We start from the raw sequence: 12,500 nt of genomic DNA on the forward strand, positions 1-12,500 counted from the left end.
GGAGGGAGGAAAGGCTGCTGCTGGATTTTCACAGAGTAACATATTCAAGCTCATCCTGCAGTCACCTCAGTGGGGAATCTGTACTGGGAGGACTGTGGGGGGGGGGGGGGGGGGGAGAGAGAGGTGAGAAACGGAACCCGAGAGAGACAATTACCATCTCTTATGCAGGAGGAGTGTTCGGAGCCGTGATGCTAATTCAACTCAACGGCGTTCGTGAGGTCCGTGCGTGAGAGAGAGAGGTGAGGGGAAATGAAGAAGAAAAAATCCATTAAGACCGGCCACCCTGGTGCACCGCTTATTGTGAATGGCTGCTTGGTTAAAAGGAATACTTATTCAGGTGGTGGGAATAATTTGTTTTGTCCTCTCATGTACAGATGTTCTATGTTCGAGAGCGCGGTAGAGATGTGACAGGTTGGCTGACTGCTCGTGCTCTCGGCAGTAGAAATGAATCAAGGGTCGTTCTGCTTGTTATGGCAGCTTACACAGAGCCGTGTCATATTTAATTGTGAGGACGTCCCTACTTTCAATATGGCAGAGTGACGAATCAAGGACACTGGAATCAGCTGGGGAAATACAAGCGGCACGGTCATGGAATAGCTAATCGACGCGCACTCATAATAAAGACAGTACTTAAACATGTAGGGCCACTCGAACCCTTCCACTGGACGGCCTTAATGGGTTGGCACTGACCGGTGATTATGTCCAAAGTTCACGCTCATCGATGGCTACGCAGCCGAGAGGCTGCAGAGGGTTTCTTCTTTGTGTGGAGCAATGATTTGCATGAAAATGTCGAAAAAAAAATCGAGATCTGTTTATTTTTTCAGTTGGTTCGACGTTCGGTTACGGTTGCGGCCTCTTGCGGCATTTCTAACATCGAGAATATTTTCTATAGTTGGCGCAGGGCTGGGTTATCAGTCGAGCCAATAACTTTTCCTCATGCGTGCTCATACATATATTCGGGGGAAGCAGTGTGAATAATGCCGTCCCTGCATGCTGACCTCATAGAACAGAGTCCTGGCTTCCCGGAAGTGTGTGGAGCAGTGTGTGATTTGCATTAAAATGTCGGAAAATCTCGATCCAATTATTTTCAGTTGGTTCAACGTTCAAACCCTTCTGCGGCACCGTGTCCATCCTCACGGTGGGGCGGCGTTAGCTCAGGAGGTAGAGCGGTTTGGGCTGGTAACCGCAAGGTTGCAGGTTCGATCCCCGGCTCCTCCTAGCCGAGTGTCGTGGTGTCCCTGAGCGAGACGCCCTCACCCTGACTGCTCCTGATGAGCTGGCTGTTGCCCTGCCATCGGTGTGTGAATGTGTGTATGAATGGGTGAATGTCAGTCAACACAGTAAAGCGCTTTGGATAAAAGCGCTATATAAATGAGGACCATTTACCATTCACGGTGAGGGTCCTAGTTTGAGTACGGCTAAGGGCCGAGGGAGGCTTCACAGTTCCATGGACCCTGGGGGCCTCTCGTCTTCCCCCCGGTACCCCACGTAGCGGGGAGCACACCACCGAGGCTGCAATCGCACGCCATCGCCACACGATTATCCACAGACAGGTCCCTGCAGCCTGCATCAAGCGCCTTCACCCTTAATCACGCACTGGAACTGATTCAATTCATTTGGCCCCCGCGAGCAGATATGGAGCCATTATGTCCTAATTAACAGAGTGCGGAGGTGGAGCCACACCTGAGTGCCCTGGAAATGGGCAGTAGCACTCAGACTCGTTCCGCTGTGGGAGAAACTCAGGGGGGGCGGAGGGGGGAAGGGGGGAGAGATACCCGACGGCGCGCACAAGGGGAGGGGGGGGGACAAAATTCGATTAATCCATAAACTGATAATATGCTCGCAACAAATTCACACAAGGGCCAGGCGATTATTATATCTATTATGGTTCACGGCCGTGCAAGATAAGGTTAGGTTTGGGCCCGGGAGTGAGGATAGGCATAATTGAGTAAGCATTAAGGCGTTATCTTACTCCTGAATAACATCAGGGTGCTTTCAGGATCACTGATGTAAACGGTGGAGGATCCGTAATGTCTTGAGGTATTAATTAGGCCAGCTACAGCTGCATGATATCAGTTCTTAAGGCAATTTACTGATAAACAGCAACGTGTTACGGGCCAATGTATTGCATGCAGGATAAGACTGGAAACAGCCCACTGGTTTGTGTTAGTAACCTGAGATAGCTGCATGGTGTTTTTTATGTACGCTGTACCGTGTTTTATTTTTAATCACTGAAATTCCTGAAGGTTGATTTCAGTATTCGGTTTGACAACAAAATAAGAGATGAAAAAAAGCATTGACATTGCATTCACAGTAGGTCATGAATCGCATGTGTTATTATGTTTCATTTCGATCATCAATCATCGGTTTGCTACCATGCCACCTCGGAGGAAAATCTCTCAGCATCCTCTCCAGGGAACCTGGTGACGAAATCCTCCAGTGCCCTGCGTGCCAATTTGATTAAACCTAATGTTCCCAGAAGAAAATCTCTATTTAATCTAAGAACAAAGTCATCTCAACGTTCAAATTTCAAGCCTATTTCTACTCGACAGCCGCAAGCAAGGACACTTAACTCACATTAGCCCACCAAGAAACCTGATCTGGAATGACAATAATCATATTTATTTGAAGAGCAAAACAAAAGTCCATTGCATGAAGCAGCATCTGTATGCTCAAGCGGCGTAGGAGGAGAGGGTGAGCAGATGGTCGGGGATCTCCGAGGCCTGTTCTATAAGGGAACAGGGAATCATACTCGGAGCAGGAAGCCACTCCTTGCCATTGGTGGCCGGGGACGGACTGCCAAGATGGTATTTCGGGAATGCTTTAACCAAAGGTTTTAGATGTTCGAGGGATGGGGAAATTATACACAGCCGCTCACAGCCAGTGCGAGTTCAGAGCACTAAACTTACGCTATGTTATTTGTGCGTCTGTTCAAGCACACACAGCCCAGATTAAGAACACAACCCGCAAGGGGAGTCAAAGTCGCTGTTCAATTTGAGATTTGGCCAAAAATCGAAATGAAAATATTCCGTACTATTGGGTTTGATAGAGGCCAGTCTCTGCCAGTTTCTGCGTCCAGATTTTAACGGGCAGATCGATAAAGACATTCGTTCCTCCCCAGCTTGAAACTCTTTGCGTGTTGATGTCAGAGGAGCCAAACAATGCAGAGCAGGGGACTCCTTAAAACAGCCCAGATATCAACACAACTGACACACAAGAATAACCTCCCTCCACACACACACACACACACACGGGTACACACAGACACACACACACACAGAAACACACACACACGCACGCACGCACATGCACACACACACACACACACACACACACACACACACACACACACACACACACACACACACACGACAACCAACATAACCACGCAAATACCCGTTCTGTAGCTGCAGCGTTGCAAAAGAAACCAAGGGAAATGCGCGGTTTGTGTTCTCTGTTGTGTTGCCAGCCAGAACAAAATACACCAGAGAGGGAAAAAAATAAATCATGTCATTAACGCTTTAGAACCCTACTATTCTGGGCAAACACGGCCGTGTTTCCAGCTGCTGTGCTGCTAAACATTTCATAAGGTCCACTAAATGGAGCAAAAAGTATCAATTCAGAACAGTCTGTGCGCATGACTTCCTTCCAGCTACTGCATGCCGTCTGCGTCAGGGAGGACAAGGGAACAAAGAAAAACAGAGATGTTGAATGCATCTTTGATTATGACAGCCAGCCTAATCCCCCCCGGGCCCTCGCACACACGTGTCATTAGCCATCTTTTATTTTTTCTTTATCGCAGGCTTGATTGATGCTCCCCTCTTCTCCTCGCACAGCCAAGCATCACTAATCATTTCGTATGAGACTTTGTGCAAAAGTGGGGGAATTGACTCGCCATTAAGAAGCCATTTATTGCCGAAGGACGGCCTTAATTGGGTGACACTGACTGGTGATTATGTCCAAAGTTCACGCTCATCGATGGCTACGCAGCAGAGAAGCTGTTGAGGGTTTTTTTTTTTCTTTTCTTTGTGTGGAGCAATGATTTGCATGAAAATGTCAAAAAATAAAAAAAAACTCGATCCGTTTATTTTTTCATCTGGTTCGACACTCGGTTGACGGTTTGCGGTCGTGCGACATTCCGAACATCGGGGACATTTTCTATAGTCGGTGCAGGGCTGGGTTATCAGTCGAGCCAATAACTGCACTCTTCCTCATGCATGCCTCATATTCGTATTCGGGGGGAAGCGGTGTGAATAATGCCGTCCCTGCATGCTGACCTCATAAAACAGTGTCCTGGCTTCCCGGAAGAGCCGGAGAATGTGTGAAAGAATGATAAGCGTAGGAGTGGGGGGGGAAGGGGGGCTAGGGTTTTCCCGGGAAGAGTATGAAGCATTTTTGGGGTAATCTGACCCCGGGGCGCACAGCTTAAGCTGGGGCCGGAGAGCAAAGGACAACGGGGCCAGAGCAGTGGAGAAATTCACACATAGCAGCAGCACAAGCCACGAGCGAGGACTTTAGGCACGCTGCCGTCCGCCAAAACAGACTTACTGCTGTTCATCCGCTTTTCACGGAATTAAATTTTTCCGTCGTCTCCCGGCTCCGTAATGCCAGATTTTCCCCGCCTCCCTGCTGGTTGACGGCGGTCCCGCTACTTCGACGTATGCTTAAAATAAAATCAATTGCAACAGCTCCAGGATGAGAGTGTAATACTGAATATATTTTGTGTTTTCCTTTCTAATCTTCTCCCTCCAACATGTCAGACAAATTGTGCTGCATTCGCCAAATCTAATAAACCCAGCGTCCTGCACCCCACCTCCCTTTTTTCTGGCCATTATGTGTGACAAGTGACACATGCACACACGCACACACACACACACACACACACACACACACACACACACACTAAAACACCTACAACCACACACGGTACACTCTGGAGAGTACTAAAAGATGGAGAATGACAATGTGGTGAGAGGTAATCACAACTAGGACAGGATCAAATATGTATGAAAATTGAAGAGGGGGGGGGGATGGGAAGAGATTATTTTCTCAGCGCCCCTGAGGACAGACGGTTCGTGGAACCTGTCTGCTGTCTCTCCCGGTGGCTCGGTGTGCACTCTCCCCGCTTCAAACTCATTCAACACGGAGGCTGACTTATTGTCCTTTTGTAGTGAGAGATAACAGCTGTCAACAATGCACTCAGACTTTAACCATCCATCAGCACGCTACGCCCCGACCCCCGCGCGGCGTGCTTCAGTCCTCGGTCCTCACTCTCTCACCGCCGCCGCCGCCGCCGCATCCCATCACGTCTCAGCTTCCCTCCTTCCTTATCACCTCTCTCTTTGAACCCTCAGCACTTGGCACCGCAATCCTACCGCCCGGGCGGAAACGCATTCAGTAATTTATCCGGCGCATCTGTGTGTGTCACCACCTGTCAGGTGGAGATAGCGCCGTCTCAATAGCTGCACGCCCACGTAATTACAAAAAAAAGAGAGGAAGGGTGGAGGTGGAGGTGGTGGTGGTGGTGGTGGTGGTGGAGGTGGTGGTGGTGGTCCTGCTTCAGTCGGCCCCTCCTGGGACCCCCGGACCTCCACCTTCTAACCAGGAGAAGGCTCCGTGAGCCTCACGCCCGTAATGGGTCAGGACCAGAGCTGACCTCTCTGGAGGCTGGGGGGGCCGGCCCGGGCCTAGGGGACAGGGGGTGGGGTAGGGTGAGTATGTATGTAGGGGGTGTAGTGTGGGGGCTGTTTGCACTGGGTGGAATTGAGCCCATCTTCAAAGCGGCCATTACTGGGCCAAGGGGGGTGGGGGGGAGTGTGGGGGGGAGTGTGGGGGGGTGGGGGGGGGGAGCCTGAAGGAGAACAGCGCCATCATCTCTTAATTTAATTGAAAATCCACTAGGGCGTCGGAGAGCAAATGATCCAGCAGAGAGCGGCTAGAGCTCTGGTCCTCCTCTGGCCGTCCACCTAACAATACAACGGTGGCACCAAGACAGAAGGGAGAGAGAGAGTGGGAAGGAAGGAAGACCAGGGAAGGAGAGAGACAACTGAGGAGAGAGGGAGAGGAGGGAAAGCAGATCAAAAAGGACGAGGGAGAGGGGGCTAAGAGATGCAAAGTGGTGCGGTCACAGATATGGTGGAGAGGGAGGGGGGGTAATTGCAGATTGGAGTGTGATAAGGAGGCAGAATGGGGAGATGGAAGAAAAAGAAAATGGGGGGAACGGGGTTGGCAGAGCTGTGTCTGACGACCCAAAATTCCAAGCTCAGCAGTCTTCCCTGGGCTCTGAAGGACATGATTAGTTCGGAATGATGAAACGTAACGGGCGCAATGAAGAGACCACTTTGCCATGGCGACCCCCCTCCGCCTCTCTCTCTCTCTCTCTCTCTCTCTCTCTCTCTCTGTGTCTTTGCCGCAAACTAAAAAAATCAAGTTTGTGCTTTCAAAGAATCTCTCACAACACAAGGAGTGCAGAAAAAAGAAACGCTCCGCGGGGAGCGTTCGCCGTCGTCCTCTCCCTTCTGTTCCCCCCCGCGCCGTGGAGACGAGCGCCATGGCAACGCAGCACAACTATCTGTCACTTGCCAGATGTATTAATTGCAACGCAAGGAAACACCTCAGGTAGCACCGGGGCCACGCCGCTTGTTAGCGCTCCATTCCGAACTCATTAAGCATTATGGGAGGAACAGACAAAACAGTAAGTAAGTAAAAAGCTGCTCTGCCTCCGCAGCAATCCTTCACAAAGCCTCGACCGGGCATGCTTGGCAGAGACGGATTACCTCGCCTATTTTTTACCCTGCGGTGCACAAAGTATTGCGGTCCAGTCGATGCCAGGGAGGTCGGTCGACGCTCGCCAACTCTCTCCTGTTTTGATAGTTTGTCCGTGTCGACGCCTGCGGTTCCTGATGGGCAATAATCACCGCAGTCTGGCCTCCCCTGACCTCTGATAAACTCATTTGTTAGGCTTATTGCCTTGAAAAGGCCAGAACAGACTGAGAGTAAAAGGGCCTTCGGCGGCAGCATTTATTGTTAGTGTGGGCTGTTGTTTTCTGTTTGGGTTTTTGGCTGGAAGATGGATAAAGATTTACAGATATAGGGAGTGTGGATAGCATTGTGTTATAAGAAAAGGCTGTCATGGAGTAATACTGACTGTCACATTGGCTGTCAACAGATTAGAGAGTGACTGATATAGTGGTTGTGTGTGAGCCGTAAATTGCCCTGCACTATTTTATCATCTGCATTGATCAAACATTGTCATATCATGTGTTGTCATTTTTCCCCCCCCTCAGGAAACCTGACAAATTCTGCTTGGGGGTGTTAGCATGAAGAAAATATATCTTCTTTTGACATGGTGGGAAATATATTGCTGTGTCTTGCCAAATATTGTGAAATCCGATATCATCTTAAAATGTACTTAATCAATGGCCATTCACAAAACGTTGGCGCTGGAGACCTCTGTGGCACTCCAGGTCAGAGTGAATCCAGTATCGTTTTAAATGGCGCCTTAATTGCATTATGAATACATGTACAGTTGATGAATGTTGAGAGGAAAATATGCAAAGTCTGAGCAGACGCTCTGAGAGAGAGATTTAGGCAGACAGACAGAGAGAGAGAGAGGGTGCAATAGAGGCAGACAGAGACACATAGAGAGAAATATGGAGACAGAGAAATGGATTTAGGCAGACAGACAGAGAGAGAGAGAGGGTGCAATAGAGGCAGACAGAGACACAGAGAGAAATGGAGACAGAGAAAGAGAGAGATTTAGGCAGACAGAGAGAGAGAGAGACCGACAGAAAGACAGACGGACAGAGATAGAGAGAGGGAGAGAGAGAGTGAGTTGGAGGGCAGACAGAAAGACAGACAGATAGAGAGAGAGAGAGAGAAATGTGACTATTGGTGTAGGGAATGTAAGGGCTGGTCTCCCCCAACACTAGCCCCGCCCTAAATACTCAAAGTAAGCGGTCTCCTGCTGGGAGCTCGGAATAGCGATAATCAAGAGTCTCGCCCGGAGAACAAAGGAGTATGAAAGCGTCAGGCAGGAAGCCGATTGACTCTGAAGCGCTACGGAGAGGGGGGCGGCAGACGGGTTCATTCGGGCCACTCAAAGAACACAATAACGCCCGACATTCACCCATTCACACGCCCCATTCACACACATCCGACGGCAGCTGTGGACTACGACAAGCGGCGAGCAGTCAGGGGGGAGGTGCCTCGCTCAAGGACACCTCGACACTTGAACTAGGAACCTTCTTGTTACCAGTCAACCGGCTCTACCTCCTGAGCCACATGCCGGCCCCACCCCCTCCCTCCCCCACACACACACACACACACACACCTCATCTCATCCCATTGGCTGTGGAGCGTCTGTGACCTGCCGGTGGGGGCCCCCCTGCTGCGCTGTGGCCCCCGGGCCCCAGACAGACCGACCTGGACGGGCTCTGCCCCGGTGAGCAGCAGCCTGCTCAGGGCCGGAGCAGCAGATTGGCTCTGTCTGTGTTGGCGACTGGGCAGCTCAGGCCCACGCTGCCCATCTGCTTAAACCAACCCTAATCCATCCGTGCATCTAGCCCTAAACTCATTGCACTGCATTGAGAGCGCACGCAGTCGCACACACACACACACACACACACACACACGGACACACGGACACACACACACAGACAGAGACACCACCTTCGCCCTGGACGCCATTATAAAAGATGCGATCCGATACTGCGGCACAATAACTGATTAATTGATACCATCAGTATTGTTATAAGGCCTTTGAGCGACGTATCGCGAGATGATCGATGGCGATAAAGCAAATGGCATTCTGCCACTGCAGAATCTTTACACATGCCCCCGCTCCCCTGAGGCCGACACAGACACACCCGCATCCACCGAGATAAGCCATCTCCATGGCACACAGACAGCCCGATTGCACTCAATGAAATTACACGTGCACACACACATACACACACACACACACACACACACACGCGTGCACACACACACACGTGCACACCCTCGTGCAGAGCCAGAGGACAGGAAACATGAAAAGAGAAAGAGAATTAGTGTGAACACAAGGAGGGAGGACAGAGTGGGGCTCAGCATGTTTGGCTATGCTAGCAGATTAGGCACAGTTTTAACACTATACACATATGTAGCAAATATGGGGGCAGCAGCTAAGCTAATCACAGCCACGTATCCCGGGGGATTAGCTCCCTGCGCTCTGTTAATCCCGCACAGTAAACACATAAGTGGGCAGAGCAAAGGTGCGCCGTCATCGCTGCTAATACAACGTATAGCGCTACAGCAGATCACACCAGCACAGTGTAGCCTGGCCCCAGAACACACTATGTATGTAGAGTGTGTATATGGGTGTGTGTATGTGTGTGTGTGTGTGTGTCTGTGCCTGTGTGTGTGTGTGTGTGTGTGTGTGTGTGTGTGTGTGTGTGTGCGTGCGTGCAGGCGTGTGTGCGCGTGCGAAACATGTCTTACTTGGCAGTTTTCACCCAAGACTTGGAAGAAGCACTTTCCCTATAATCTCATTTAAAGCCCTTTCACACACCATAATTCAATTCTCTCTTGTAGACAATGACCATGTCATCTTAATCTGGCAGGTAGATTATGCTGCATCCCACACAGGACTGCTAATGCAGGAGGGAGAAGGCTCGGCCTATTGTGCGCTCCTTCAAGCTTGGCTGGGCGGCTGGAGATTGCTTTTTTGGAGGATTGCTCTGCCACTCGCGTTTCCCACCAGCAATTCCTCCGCTTTCATCCTGGAAGCCTTTTTCACGAGCGCTCACCGCCCGGGAACTCTGCCTCCCGCTCACATCTGTGCAACAGCGCGCGTTCGCTTTTCCACACAGGAACGCCGCTGACCTGCGTGCGCGCATTCCTGCTCGGTTTGGCTCTGCCTCTCTCTGTGGAGGCTAATGAGTCGTCGTTCCCCTGGTCTCAGAACGCCCGCCACCGGGGCAGCGGGCGGGCCGTGAGCTGGAGGAAAACATCAACCTCCCGCCGGGAGAGAGACCCTCCGCGCCAGGGCCGTCCGCTAACGACGAGACGGGGTGTAAACCTCGGCAGGTGTCACGAGGAGTGGCAGGGCTAATCCACGCCATCTGATTGGGTAATGGAGGCGACGCGAAACAAAATGCTAATAAACGCGTGTTCCAACAGAGCAAGGCTTGTTGGGTGAATAAAACATGATTGTAAACGTTCATCATCGCCAGTAATCAGCCGGAACGCGCGCGCGGGGGGGGGGGGGGGGGGGAGAGACGGAAGCGGCAGAGTGGCAGGTGTGAACCACGTTGTTGTCTGGCTGTGAGAGACGGGCACGGCTCTGTCAATTCTCCATCGGATTAAAGCTAAACCGTTCAGCCATAGCAGAGCCCATCAGGCCCCTTCCTACCTCAGCGCTGATCCTGCCTTGATCCACCCAGCAAGACTCCTTAAACACCGGCCTCCCCATCGCCTTATGTGTTTTGGTGCGTGTCTGCGCGGGGTGTGCGCACACACACAACCCCGACGCGGTGTGCGTACTGTACACACACACACCGCCCGCTCGTATCAAACGCTAAATTAGTCTATAAATATTACACGTCACAGCTCTCTCTGATTCCTTCGTGGGCAAATTAAGTCAATTATGCATGACCGCCGAAGGACGAAACCCAATCAGATCCGCTGCGATAAATGTTGGAAGACGATCGCTTAGCACGCGGCGCGGGGCCCCGACGGATCCGTAGAGGACTTGTTTCCACTTCTCTTGAGTTGTTTCAGGCATGCTCCGCACCGGGCCTGCCGCGACCACACACACCCGGGCGTCCCGCTGAGCGGAATTAATCCTGTGTTCCAAATACCACGCCGCGTAGCCACAGCACCGCTAGCCCTAGTTAGCCGTAGCCGCCTGGGGATGAGGCTATCGCTAAGGAATTCTGACCGGGACCCCCACGGAACATGAAAGGCATTAAGGTGGGATGACAAGAACCCGGCTTGTGTGTCCCGGGTTCCCAGACAGGGCCCGGGATGTCGGCCCGAGCTAATGAAAAGCAGAACCCGAAGCGGCATTCCTGAGGGAGGCAGCACAACAAACAAACAGATGGTTAATATGAAAGCAGAAGAGCACGGCCGCGCAATAACAACGCCATTACAGCGCCGCCGCCGCATCAGAGCTCCCCAGCAGAACGGCTGGAGCCGCCGTACGGTCTGTGGAGGGCGAGGAGCGGAGAGGAAGGCGTGTTGTTGCAGACAGACATGAGCGGCCCCGGCCGTACTCTCTAATTAGACACTGTGGACCGCGGCAAGACACACTCAGAATCCACAGCTCAGGTTTTGGAACGACTTCGGGTCTTTCGGCACACGAACGCAGCCGCCAATGTCTGCCGTCCGACTCCTTGACAACGAGGACATTTCAAACAATATTGCTTTGGACAGCACGACCAAAGCGTTAAGGCACCCAACTTTATCACAGATGGCAGTAAATGGCAGTGAATGTTTTTTACGGCCAGCGACTGTAAAAAAAAAGAAAAAAAAAGAAAAAGAAAAGTAGATTCAAATAAAAAGGAAAACCTGGCTCTTTTTCACGGAAAATAAAGAAAGCAGCAGAACATGTGATGAAATCCTCGTGGGAAGAGTGAGCTCATGCACTGATCACAATAGTTAGTGTGTACTTTCATCCTGAAAGCACCATGCACGTCTCCTCAGATCACTTTTGACTCCAGAGAAGACGTTTTCTTTTTTCCTCCATACGCCCCCGGGCGGTTCACGGAAGGAGGGTGGCCTCCTCCCCCTCTTCCTCCCCCTCCTCCTCCTAAACCTCCACCCCCCCCTTATCCTTCTCCCCCTTCTCCTCCCCCTTCCCCTCCTCCTCCTCTTCCTCCTCCCCCTCTTCCTCACCCTTCTCCTCCCCCTCATCCTCCTCCCCCTCATCCTCCTCCCACTCCCCCTCCTCCTCCTCCCCCTCCTCCCCCTCCTCCTCCCACTCCTCCCCTTCCTGCTCTGATCGCCTGGTTCCCCGTCTCTCCGTCTGCTGGCAGCAGCAGTAAAGGCGGCCACTCGCCGCTCTTTGTGGGCCTTCCAGCGGCTGGGTCCAAGCAGACTAAGGGGTGGGGGAGACGAGGGGGGAGTCGGGGGGGGGGGGGGGGTGGGGTGGTGGGAGGGAGGGAGAGCGCCTCAGCAGGATCAGTCAGACATGCTTTTCCAACCTGGCTTTCTTCTCCTTATTCTCCCGATCCTGTCCGGCGGCTAAGAACCATTCTGCCTGTGTTGTGTTTCTACTCCGCGTGCTGCACACTGCAGTTGTTTTGGGTCGCACAAGTGTTGGGACGGTCTTAGGCTGTGAGGCCGTCACAGCGGCTATGTGTTAGACCGGCTAACCCCAGACCAGCGATTTGAATTCGCCCTGCAGAAGGGTCCGGAAAGGAGGATTTCATTTCTTTCTGCATCCGGTACGCTTTTGGGAGGAGCCAATCACCAAGCTGGCTTTTCCCCCCCTGGCGCACTATTGGCTGGTTTAACACAAT

The 12,500-nt window shown here is 51.9% G+C and overlaps 1 protein-coding gene across 1 annotated transcript in view; it reads right to left on the reverse strand.

Moving 5' to 3' along the window:
* The window catches only part of LOC311343923 (tetratricopeptide repeat protein 28-like), a gene marked incomplete at its 5' end in the record, with an annotated part of 23,220 nt that overhangs the window by 10,361 nt on the left and 359 nt on the right, over nt 1-12,500 (reverse strand). The window lies entirely within an intron of this gene.

This window comes from Micromesistius poutassou (assembly GCF_964030765.1).
Source record: "Micromesistius poutassou genome assembly, chromosome: 5".
Lineage (NCBI taxonomy): Eukaryota > Metazoa > Chordata > Actinopteri > Gadiformes > Gadidae > Micromesistius > Micromesistius poutassou.